Source organism: Canis aureus, chromosome X (assembly GCF_053574225.1).
Source record: "Canis aureus isolate CA01 chromosome X, VMU_Caureus_v.1.0, whole genome shotgun sequence".
Lineage (NCBI taxonomy): Eukaryota > Metazoa > Chordata > Mammalia > Carnivora > Canidae > Canis > Canis aureus.
Window position 1 is genome coordinate 2712744 of NC_135649.1, and position 13643 is coordinate 2726386.

The following is a 13643-nucleotide window of genomic DNA, read 5'->3' on the forward strand; positions in this document are numbered from 1 at the left end:
ATCTGCGCGTGCGGCCCAGACGCCTGGGTGGAGGGGGGAGGCCTGGAATGAATGTACGAGTGAATGAATGAGCAAACGCACGAACGAGCGAACGAATGAATGAATGAGTGGATGAACCTACTAGCCCGTGAGGGAAGGAAGGAAGGAATGGAAAGAACCCTGCCCCCTCGGGAGCCTTCTGGAGGTGAGGGTCAGGAGTGGGAATGGCGAGCGAAGCCGAGCAAAGCCAGATCTCACGGGAGGGGTCAAAGCGCCTCACTGAGTCACGAAGGCTGTTGTGATCCCTTGTTGGGCCAGGCGGTAAGAACACGCCTGTGAGCAAAACCAGGCCGCATCCCTGCCCTCAAGGGACGCGCATTTGGCGCCCAAGAGCTCCCGCGAGTGTGTGTGTGTGTATGCGTGCACGTGTGTGGGAACGGGGGTAGAGGGGGAAGTATCTGACTTAATTTCAAGATAGGTCATACTATGAAAAAAAACCCAACAGGATTCTTCGATGCGAGGCGGGGGGGGGGGGGCGTTGCAAGTAGTGACAGCCAGTTCCGAAGCTGTCAATTCCGAAGAATTGGCTGCCAGGCATCAGAAATGTAGGCAGTTGTGTCGAAGACAGTAACAAACAAGGATCAACATACAACACAACACCTAAGAGTGATAAGAATTGGGAAGAGCTTCAATGACGGTGATGTTTCGGATTGATACGCAGGGGAACTCAGTGAGGCTACCGTTGATGTGAGACTTGAATGACAAGGACTCAACCATGGGACGAAGGTTGTTGAAGACAGGAAGGGCATCTGCAGGCAAAAGGAACAGCAAGTGCAAACAAATTGGGAATATTCTAGGATCAAAAGGAGGGGAACCCTGGGTGGCTCAGCGGTTTAGTGCCTGCCTTTGGCTTAGGTCGTGATCCTGGTGTCCCGGGATCGAGTCCCACATCGGGCTCCCTGCATGGAGCCTGCTTCTCCCTCTGCCTGTGTCTCTGCCTCTCTCTCTCTTTCTCTCTGTGTCTGTCATAAATAAATAAAATCTTAAAAAAAAATCAAAAGGAAAATGCTGGATTGTAGTTAGCCACGGGGGAAAAGAAGAGCCATACTGGTGGGCTTAGGCTGGGCACTAGAATTGAGTCTGAGCAAAATGTTTTAACATTTTTTTCATTCGTTATTAATAAGCATTTAATGCTTTACTAGCAATGATGATAACCAACTTCTTAAATATTCTTGAAACAATTTTATCCATTATGTGTTAATGACTTTACTCTTCTTTTCCTTCAGGTTTTTTTTTTTAATTTTTTAATTTATGATAGTCACAGAGAGAGAGAGAATGAGGCAGAGACACAGGCAGAGGGAGAAGCAGGCTCCATGCACCGGGAGCCCGATGTGGGATTCGATCCCGGGTCTCCAGGATCGCGCCCTGGGCCAAAGGTAGGCGCCAAACCGCTGCGCCACCCAGGGATCCCCTCCTTCAGGTTTTATTATGAAGACTTTGTAATATACAGATCGATGCAAAGATCTGTACCTAAGGACCAATCACTAATATTCCACAATTAGCTTGATGCTCTACTTGCTTGATTGCAAGGTCATCCTCATTTTACTGATCCATTTCAAAGTGAGCTGCAGACACCAGTAGGCTTTGCCTCCAAACACTTCAGCAGGCATAGCATTAGCTAGAGATGAATACCTGTGTGCTGTTCTTTGGAGGTAAAATTTGCCGCATCGGAACACACAAATCTTAACCGCCCCATGTAGGGGGTTTAGACAAATGCATGCTCCAGTTTCCTGTTAAAATACAGAACACTCAACACCCCAGAAATTTCCCCTGTGCTCATTTCCAGTCAGCTGCTGCCACAATCCCACACAGAGGCAACCGTGGCTCTAATTTTGCTCCACCATAAATACCTTTTGCCTATTTGAGAGCTTCATATGCATGGAATAATACAGAATGTACTATTTTGTATCTGGGTTCTTTCATTCAGTATGATGTTGAGATTTATATATGTTGTTGAATGTGTCATTGCTTCTTTCCTTTTATTACTGAGTAGTATTCCATTCTCTGGATGTATCCGAGTTGCTTTATTCATTCACCACCAGTTTATGATCTGGGCGGTTTCCATTTTGGACTATTATAAATAAGGCTGCTAAGAACATTTGTGTACAAGTTTGTGTAGACATATGCTTTCATTTTACTCGGATAAGTACCTAGAAAGGGAATTGCCACGTCATGGGATAGTTGTTTTATAAGAAACTGCCAGAATATTCTGTAAAGTGGTTGTACAATTTATGTTCCCACCAGAAATGCACGAAAGTTCCTTTTCTTTCCAATCTTCCTCAACATTTGTGGTTGTCAGCCTTTATTTTTAGCTATTTAAGTGGGTGTGAAGTGGCAACTCATTGTGATTTTAATTATCATCTCCCTGATGACTAATCATGTTGAGTATGATGTTTTCATGTGCTTACTGGCCATTTCTATATTTTCTGTTGTAAAGTGTCTGTTCAGATAGATTGCCCACTTTTATAAGGTTGTTTGTCTTTTTTATTTACTTGTAGGTGTATTTAAAAAAACATTTTGAGGTATATTTGACATATGATAACTGGATATATTTAAACTGTGCTATCTGATAAGGTTTGATATATATATAACTATCACCACAATCAAAGCAATAAACATATCCATCCATTACACTCAAAGTTTCCTGGTGTCCCTTATACTCCCTCTCTCCTGTCCTTGCTCCCTGGCTCCTCTCATCTTCAAGAAACTACTGATCTGTTCTCTGTCACTATAGGGTAGTATGCATTTTCTAGAGTTTTATAGAAATGGAACCATAAAATCAATGTTCTTTTGGATGTACAATAATGGGTTTATTCATTCATTGGTTGAGGGACATTTGAGTTGTTTCCAGTTTAGGGCAACTACAAATGAAGCTCCTGTAAACATTTGTGTATAATCCTTTATATGTACATATTTTTCCTTGGGTAAATACCAAGAGTGGTACGGCTGGATAATACAGTAGAGGTACATTTAAATTTTTCAAAAATTACCACACTGTTTTCCAAAGTGGTTGTACCATTTTTACATTCCCAATAGTATTGTAGGAGAGTTCCAGTTCCACATTCTCATCAGTACTTGGTATGTTCAGTCTTTTTAATTTTAGCCATTCTAACAAGTGTATAGTGTAATCTCATTCGGCTTTTAATCTAGATTTCCCTGACTAATGATGCTGAGTATATTTTTATGTCCTCATTAGCCATCATATACCTTTCTTTGGTGAAACATCTGTTTAATCCTTTTGCCCTCTTTATTATAAGTGGGTTGTTTTTCTTTTCATTGAGTTATAAGAGTTCTTTACATATTCTAGATACAAGTCCTTTGTCAGGTAGATACTTTGCAAGCATTTTCTCCCAGTCTGTCTATTCATTCTCTTCATAGTGTCTTTTCAAGAGCAGAAATTCTAAATTTTGATGATTTTAAATTTATCAATTTGCTCTTCTATGAATTGTGCTTTGGGTGTCACATCTAAGATATCTTAATTTAACCCAAGGTCACAAAGATCTTGTTTTCCTTTAGAAGTTTTATGGTTTTAGGTTTTATACTTATTAAGGTTTCTGATCCATTTTGAGTGGATTTTTGAATATAGTGTGAGATATGAGTCCAGGTTCATTTTTGTGCCTGTGGATATTCAGCTCTTCCAGCATCATTTGTTGAAAAGACTATCTTTCCTTACTGGGGTTTTTTTTTTGTGTATGTGTGTGTGTGCCTGTATCAAATATCAGTAAATGTGTAGATTCAAGACTCTCTTTGCTGTTCTGCTGTTGTATTTTCTATCTTTATAGTTTTAATTTGTGTAGCTTTCTAACAATCTTTGAAAGCAGATAGTTTAAGTTCTACAGCTTTGTTTTCTTCTGTGTTGTTTTAATAGTCCAGGTTTTTTGCATTCCTATACACATTTTAGAATCATCTTAGTGACCAGAAAAAAAAAAGTCTGCTGAGATTTGGATTGGGATTGGATTAAATTCTGTAGAATAGTTTGGGGAGAATTGATATCATAACAATATTGAGTCTTTTAACCCCTGAACAAGGTCTCTTTCTTTCACTTTGGTCTTTAATTTCTCTTAGCAATATTTTGTAGTTTTCAGTGTTCAGGTTTTTATGTCTTTTGTCAGACTTATTCCTAAATATTGCATATTTTGATGCTGTTATGAGTGGCATTGTTTTGAAATTTTAAAATTTCTGATTGTTCATTGCTATTATATAGAAATACAATTGATTTATATATATTGATCTTATATCCTGCAACCTGTTAAAGTCACATATTAATTCTAGTAACTCTTCTGACAATTCCATCACATTTTCTACCTAGATAATCCCGTTATCTATGAATAAGGACAACTTACTTCTTTCTTTCCGATCTGGATGCTGTTTATTTCTTTTCCTTGTCTAATTTACCAGGCTTAGACCTCCAATACAATGTTGGACAGAAAGTGTAAGAGTGGACACCCCTGTCTTGTTGCACACAGTCTTTTGAGGTATTGATATTGAGGGGAAAGCACACAGTCTTTTATCACTACGGAATGTTAGTGGTAGGTTTTTTTTGTAGGTGTTCTTTATGAAGTTGAGGAAGTTTCCTTCTATTTCTAGTTTTCTGGGAGTTTTTTTCAGGAATAGATGGTGGATTCTTTTTTTTTTCATTTATTGAGAAGATTGCTATAGTCTGAATGTATCTTTCCAAACCTCATATGTTAAAAAAATAAAAAATAAATAAAAAAAAAAAACTCATATGTTGATCTTAGCCCCCAAAGGTGATGGTATTAGGAAGTGGAGCCTTTGGGAAGTAAGTACGCCCCAGTAGGATTAATGCCCTTACAAAAGAGGCTCCAGAGATGCCTTGCCCCTTCACTATGTGAGAACATAACAAGAAGGTTCTGGCTATGAATCAGGAAGAGAGCCCTCACCAGAATGTGACCATGCTCGTACCTTGATTTTCAATTTCCAGCCTCTAAAACTGTGAGAAATAAATTTATGTTGTTTATAAGGCATCCAGTTTGTGGTATTTTGTTATATCAGCTTGAATAGACTAAGACATAAATCATGTGTTTTTAAAATTTTTTTAGTTTGTTTAGAATATGCTGGATTACACTGACAAAATTTCAAATGTTTAAACCAAGCTTGCATTCTCATGATAGGATATGCTATATTATGTTATCATTTTTGTATTTCGTTGAACTCAATTTGCTAAAAGTTTGTTTAGAATTTTTGCAAGTATGTTCATAAAGAACATCAGTCTGTAGTTTTCTTTTCATATGTCTTTGTATGGTTTTGATGTAAAGGCAATGCTGGCCTCATTGAATGAGTTGGGAGTAGTCTTTCCTCCTCACTTTTCTGGAAGAGTTTGTATAATATTGGCATTATTTCTTTCTTAAAAAATGCATAGAATTTGAGTTTTCTGGGCAGGCCACAGAGGATGTCATGCTGGGTGGCTGAAACTCAGGGACCCAGAGGACAGAGTTCATGGTGACCATTTCAAAGGGAAAGCAAGAGAGAAAATCCTGGAAAGGAGGGAACCATAGACAGGGAATCCAAATTTAGCATATACACTCTGCCCAAATCTCTGGGCATGCACAGGGCAGACTCCAAGAAAAGAACTAACCAGAAATTACACTTGATGCCCAACAAAGAGGAGACAGTTTAGGGTTTGAGCTTAGCTAAGTTAACTGCCTGCTAAAGCAGCAGCAGTGATACCACCACCACCTCTCTGGAAAAATATAACAGAAAGCAAGAAGCCAGAGCTACTAGAAAACATTGCTGACAATGTCCAGGATATGATGCTTAATTACTAGAAAAAACCATAAACAATGTGGTGATACTTTTAAGAAAAATAATTCTTAAGGGAAACTGACCTTGAGATGATCCCGACACTGTAATTCATAGACAATATTTTCAAAACAGCTTTTCTAAATATGCTTATGGATATAAAGCATGCTCATAATTATATTTTTACAGTGACATATATATTTCATAAACATATAAAATAACAGTATCTAAAGTGGTCTACTAACTCCCTAATTTTGAAGTAATGCTATTTCTTTTTTTTTGAAGTAATGCTATTTCTAGTAAGTATTTCTAGATACCTACAATAACTAATGTGATATGAAAATACATCTGGTGGTGACAAAGTCACACATAATGCTAATACTACTATGGTTTGTTGTTTACATTCATAATAGAAGGAATTGTTAAATTTTAGTTTAGTAAAAATAATGCATCCCCCCTGAAGTTTCAGATCCCTTGAGTTCTTAATGTCCAGTTAAGATCTTAAGGTCACAGATACTGTTTTCCCCAAGTAGAACAAAAAACCATGCTTGGCATAGACACTTGATAATATTTCTTTCTAAAAAGATTTATTTATTTATTTATTTATTTATTTATTTATTTATTTTTGGGGGGAGAGGGAGAGAAACTCAAGCAGACTCCATGCTGAGCATGGAGCCTAACACAGGTCTCTATTCCACAACCCCAAGATCATGACCTGAGTCAAAATCTAGAGTTATACACTTAACTGATTGAGACACCCAGGTGCCCCTTGAAAAATATTTCTTGAATATTCTTGAATAATGTATCTGTGTTCCAATCTAGTGGTAAAGAAATTAAAATTTGTTCCTAGTCTTTCACATCCATTTAAATAATGAATTGATAACAACACCTACCATTTGATGATTGTTCAGTATGTGCCAGGCACTGTTTTATAAATATTATTTCATCTTATTCTTACAATGACCCCGAGGCAGGTACTATTATTACTATTATTACTTCCATTCTATTGTTATGGAAACTGAGCCATATAGAGTTTAAGCCATCTCTTTAAGGTCACACAGCTGACATTAAAACTCCGATCTGAGTCCAGAGTCTGTGTTATTAAAGTATAAAGATAAACTTATTCTGCATTCTCAGGCTTGGAGACTGGTCCTCAGTTCCAACATAATCTGCCCCAGTCTCCCTCATTGACGAAGGCTCAGACCAACTCATTTCACCCTCATTTTCTTATGCTGCCTGTCATGCCATCTGGGGGAAATCTCAGCCATTCCCTTATCCTCACACAACCACCTGAAAGCTATAGACCATCAAACCTGAATGTCTAGGACCTAATTCTCTTCTGCTTTTCAATTCCCAACGTCTGTCTGCCCACTGGTCACCTTTCTTTAATATTCTTCAAGCTCCTCTATGCCAGGTTCAAGGGTCACTTTCACTGTAAGGGCTTTCCTGACCACCTCCCCAAGGTAGATTGGCCCACTTGGTGTCCCTGTTGTACTTTGTATAAGCCCTACCCCCATAATATCATATTAACCAATTCATATACATGCCTACCTCTTCTTACTATTCTGAGAGCTCTTTAAGAACAGGGACCATTTCCAGTTTGTCTCCAAATTCTGAACAATTAGAACAATGCCTGACACAGTAGGTACACAGTAGATGCTTGTTGAATGGGTGAATACATGAATAAATGAATGAATGGATTATATACAACAACCCTACTACTTTAACACTTTGGCTATTTCATTCATTATGTTCACTATGGTTAACCTATTATCAAGTGTGTAATGTAAAAATTTTAAATGTAAGGCGTAATATGCAAAAATGTAAAATGTCAAAATGTAAAAGCAAAATATACATACTCCAAGGGAATAGTAATGACTTTATGAAATAGGAAATTTTAACAGGGAAAAAAGAAACTATTGAAAGGAGCAAACTGTAAATTCTAGAATTGAAAAACACAATGTCTGTAGTGAAAAATTCACTGGATGGTCTTTTTTTAAAGATTTTATTTTTATTTATTAGACACACACACAGAGAGAGAGAGAGAGAGAGAGAGAGAGAGAAAGAGGCAGAGGGAGAAGCAAGTTCCATGCAGGGAGCCTGACGTGGGACTCGATCCTGGGACCCTGGAATCACACTCCAAGCCAAAGGCAGATGTTCAACTGCTGAGTCACCCAGGTGTCCCAACCAAATAGATTTTTTTAAATTAAGACAGCAACCAAAACCATTAAACCATCCTGCCAAAAAAGTCATGTTCCATGAGCCTCAGGGTCTGAATGTTTTCTAGTCACGTGCATGCATCAGAAAACAACAGAAAATATCTTTTCTGTTTCAGTGAAGACAGACATAAACAATTCAGGAGACAGTGTAACAACATCTTTAAAGTGATAAAAGAAAAAAAAAAACCTTCCAATCCAGAACTCTATATCTGAGGAAAATATTCTTCAGAAATGAAGGTGAAATAAGTCTATTTTGAGAATAAGTAAAACCTAAGAGAATTCATCAGGAGCCTGCATTAACAGTAATGCTAAAGGAAGTCTTTCAACCTGAAGAAATATAATAGTAGAGGGAAACCTTGATCTTTGGGTAGAGATAAAGAACACCAGAAATGGTAAATATGTGAGTAAATACTAAAGAAAGTTTTCTCCTAAATTCTTTATAATACATATGACTTTTTAAGGTAAGAAATGTAATAGTGCGTTATAGGTTTTATAACATATGTAGATATAATATATATGGCAATTATAGCATAAAGGATGAGGTAAAGGGGATATGAATTTGTATGATGGAAAGATTCTTACACTTATGTACAATATTAACTCTAAGTAAATAGTGAGAACTTAAGGATTAATGTCTAGAGCAACAACTGAAAAACAATGCAAAGAGGTATAGCCAAAAATATAAGAGGAAATGGAAATTTAAAAAAATATGATTAACAGGAAAGAGAGAACATAGAACAAAATAGAGGGCACAGATAGTAAAAGGATATGCCTAGGTTTAACCATATCAACAACTGTATTCAATGTAAATGGGATAAGCACTTAAAAGGCAGATCTTGTCAGAACAGATAAATGGGCAAGGCTTTTGTTGTCTACAAAAGGATGCAATTTTAATATAAGACACAAATGGTTGATAGTAAGAGAATGCAAAATGATATACTATGTAAAGAGTAAGCATAAAAAAGTGAGAATGGGGGATCCCTGGGTGGCTCAGTGGTTTAGTGCCTGCCTTCGGCCCAGGGTGTGATCCTGGAGTCCCGGGATCGAACCCACATTGGGCTCCTTGCACGGAGCCTGCCTCTCCCTCTGCCCCTCTCTCTCTCTCTGTGTCTCTCATGAATAAATAAATAAAATCATAAAAAAGTGAAAATGGCTTTGTTAATACCAAAGTAGAATTAAAGACAAAGATTATTATCTGAGATATAAGGGTCAATTAATCAGAACCACAAAAAATTCATGAGTTTTTATACACCCAGTAACAGAGCTTCAAAATACATGAAATGAAATTTGACAGAACAAGGAAAGAAATAGATATTTCCACAATTATAGTTGGAGATTTTAATGCCCTTTCCTCAGCAGTTGATACAACTAGACAAGAAATCAGAAAATATTTAGAATATCTGTATGACATTAGCAACCACCTTTACTTAATTGATATTTATAAAACACCATACCTGACAATTGCAGAATATATCCTTTTTTAAAAAGATTTTATTTATTTGTTCATGAGAGACACACAGAGAAAGAGAAAGGCAGAGACACAGGCAGAAGGAGAAGTAGGCTCCATGCAGGGAGCCCGATGTGGGACCTGAACCTGGGACCCCAGGATCATGCCCTGGGCTAAACGCAGGTGCTAAACCACTGAGCCACCCAGGCATCCCAGCAGAATATATTCTTTACAAGGGTGCATTGCACATTCACCTGTATAGATCAAATGCTGAGCTATAAAAACAAGTCTCAACAAATTTTGAAAATCTGAAAATTTACATAATAAGTTATTTGAGTCCACAATGGAGTTCCATCACAAATCAACAACAATAATATATCTCTAAATATCTGGATTTCAACATCACACCTCTAAAAAAAAAACCTCATGGATCAAAGAAGAAAACACAAAGGAATTTAGATAATATTTCATTTGGAATAACTAAAAATAAAACATCAAAATTAGTGGGAGGCTGGTAAAAAAGTGATTAGAGGATGATTAATTGCTTTAAATGCTTATATTAGAAAAGAAGAAAAGCATAAAATCAATGCTCTAATGCTCCATCTAAAGAAGCTAGAAGAAGAAAAGCCAGGTAAATCCAAACTAAATTTTTAAAAAGGAAATAACAGAGGTAAAAAAGCAGAAATAAATGAAACAGGAAACTGTGGTGAAAATTAGCAAAGCCATACATCTTAAAAAAGATTTTATTTATTTATTTATTTATTTATTTATAGAATGAGTGGGGGCAGGAGAAACAGAGGGAGAGGGAGAATCTCAGGCAGACTCCCTGCTGAGAATGGAGCCCAACGCCAGAGAGATCCCACCGTCTAGAGATCATGACCTGAGTGGAATCAAGAGTTGGTCACTTAACCAACTGAGCCACCTAGGCACCCCTATAAAGCCATACATTTTTAAAAAAGATTTTTATTTACTTATTCATGAGAGACACACACAGAGAGAAACAGAGACACAGACAGAGGGAGAAGCAGGCTCCACGCAAGGAGCCCACTGTGGGACTCGAACCTGAGTATCTGGGATCACACCCTGAGCCAAAGGCAGGCGCCCAACTGCTGAGCCACTCAGGCATCCCAAAGCCATGCATTTAAAAAAAAAAAGATTTATCCATTTATTTGAGAGACAGACAGAGGGAGAGAGACATATAGCATGAGCAGGAGGAAGGGCAGAGGGAGGGAATCTCAAGCTGACTTCCCCTGCTGAGCACGAGCCCCAACATGGGGCTCAATCTCACAATCCATGATAGCATGTCCTGAACCAAAACCAAAAGTCAGGCATCCAACTGACTGAGCCATACATTTTTTAGAAAGCAATGAAATACACAACACTTAGCAAGATTAATCTAGAAAAAAGAAAAAAGACACTAATCAATATTAGGAATGAAAGAGGGATATCACCAGATCATATAGGTATTAGAAGAATAATGAGGGACTATTAGGATCATCCTCATGCCAATAATTTTGATAACTTAGATAAAGTTGACAAAGTCCTTGGAAACAAAGCAATTGAGAAAAATTAACTAAAGATCAAGCAGAAAATATGAATAGCCCTATTACTTATAGATAAATTTAATTTACTATCAAAAAACATTCCTAAAAACAAAATGAATACACATGACAAAAGGACAATCCAGGCCCAGATGATTTCATGGGTGAGTTCTAGCAAATGCTTAACGAAAATCATCTTTTTTTTTTTTTGCTTGTTTCCACTGCATTTATTACTAATATAAAAAAATGTTAATAAGAAAAAAAAATTCATTCTCAGTTCTCCAATGGCTCTCATCCTTCCCTCTTGGCCACACAACTCCTGACCCATTTCCTCAGGGCCAGTGCAAAACCGAACCTGTTCACTGCCGTTTTCACAGAAAACAACCAGTGCCAGAGATGTAGGGAAGAAGGTTAGACGAGGGCGACAGTACCGTCCAGGTACCACCCAAGGGTAGGCCAGGTGGAGATTCACAGAATTCAGACGAAAGAGCTAGTGGCCTCACAATGACGTACTCTAACTAAAGTGGGCTGGAGAGGAGATAGGAGAGCCCTTAAGAGGCTTTAGAGGACATCTCATGGGCTTGTGTCAAACCCCAAAAAACTGACACCAGGAGAATGGGGAGACCAGGGAGGCAGTCTTGCGGAAAGTTTCACAATTCTCCCATGTTGGGAGGTGTGGAAAGTCTAGAGGGCATCAAAAGCCTCACTCATTTTGGCAGAAAAACCTACTCTAGTATTGGGAAGTCACAATGATGCCACGGACACTGAGAAAGGCTACGTACGACGGGATGCACAGTTTCACAAAGCACAGTGATCACAGACCAGAGTGGTGGGGACCGTGCTACTGACGCATGATCTACAAAATCCAAAAGCAGGGAGAGTGGCCTTTCAGGGAGTAACTCCGCACCAGTCATCCGTACTTGACCCCAGGTCAACCTGGTGAGTTTCACAGAGCAACTGGCAACTTTGGGGGTAGGGTTTGTCACACGAAAAGGACTTAAAACAAGCAGCTAGAAAAAGGGAATGGTAGGAAACTGCTCCAGGGCTCTTAGGAATTGAGGGCAGTGCCGAGGGCTGGGTGGACAGATGCACAAGAAACAGCTCCAAAGAGGTTTCCTGTTCAGCAATCGGCGAAGGGGAAGAGGATCCAGGAGGCAGTTGAAGAGAGCAAAGGTGGGGCCCTGAAGGCGAGTCTCTGGAGGCTGGATCGGAAGAAAGCCCACACGCTGGGCACCAGTGATGAAACAAAATTCTGGACCCCAAATGGGGAAGGTGAGAGATGGGGGTGGGTGTCACTGACTGAGGGTGGTGGGTGGAACAGCCTCACAGTAGCTGTCACAGGGCCACAGGGAAATATATGGCCGCTAGGTCAGAGGGCTCCTTCCAGCCTGGATGGGAAGGCACAGTCTCACAGAGGAGGTCCATTGATGCCTGGGTGGTAGAAGGCACAGAGGTCCTCATATCGACAGTGGCCCTTTTTGGCAAAGTGTCGGCAGACAGGGCGGTTGGATTTGTCTTCCATAACTTGGGGGCCTTCCTTGGGCAGGCAGGTATTTTTGATAAAAGACCAACTTTTGAGCCTTCAGGGATTTCTCTGCCCTTTGTGAAAGCCTCCTCTGGAAGGACCCCCATGGCCTGGTCCAGGAAAAGGAGGTTCAGTATTGGCCCCCCACCAGCCACGACCATATGGGCTGCACCTGGGGCCCAGGCCTCCCCGGATTGGGCCTCTGCCCCTGGGAGGAGGTGGGAGGCTCAGCAGTGGTGGAATCATTGGTCCCCTTGATCCTGGAGGACCTCTGTGAAGAGAGTCTGCATTCTTTTCTGTCTGGCTCCTTTGCTCCTTTCGCTCAACACCGTGTTTGTGAGATTCATCCAGGTTGCCTGTAACAGGAGTTCATTCATTTTCATTGCAGTGTAGTATCCCATTGCATGCACACACAAGAACTTATTTATCCATTCTACTGATGGTGGGCATGTGGGTGGATTCCAGTTTGGGGCTGACTTGGGATCACCAGGCTTTCCATTGGCCATGGGTGGAGGGCCCAGAAGGCTGGGTGGTCCAATGGGACTCCCATCCTCCTCGTCTTCAGTCTCCCCCTGCTCTGGCAGCGGGGGCTATTGTGGCGGCGGCTGCTGCTGATTCTGCTTCTTTTGTTTGGGCATCGTGGTTGCGGCAATGGCTGCAGCGGGATTTGGAGGGCAGTCGAAAATCATCTGTCTTACACAACCCCTTCCAGAAGGCAGAAGAGCAGGGAACGATTCTTCACTCATTTTTGTGAAGCTGGAATAAATCTTGATAAAAAGATGATGTAAAAAAAGAAAATCACGGAAAAATCACCCTCAAGAAGAGTATGGCAAAAATCCTGAACTATCAGCAAATCAAATTCAACACTATATAAAAGGAAAGCCTATTACATACTGCCTATTTACAGATTCAGGACACAAGATGTTCAATGACTTGTACAGGCCAGCCAGCTGTTAGGTGAATCTATATTCACATGACACGGTGCCACACACTTTCCAACGCAATGGCTGCCTGAGTGGTTGAGGGCTGGCTTTTTGGTGTAAAAAAGTGTGATGAGTCTCCTGACATGGGGACACCCAACCTGTGTCTACTGTAGAGATTCTGGGCTGAAT

At 39.7% G+C, this 13643-nt stretch overlaps 1 pseudogene; it reads right to left on the minus strand.

The window, feature by feature from the left end:
- Positions 1–12310: 12310 nt before the first annotated feature.
- On the minus strand, positions 12311–13169 carry LOC144307749 (proline-rich protein 3-like; annotated as a pseudogene).
- Between the last annotated feature and the right edge of the window lie 474 nt (positions 13170–13643).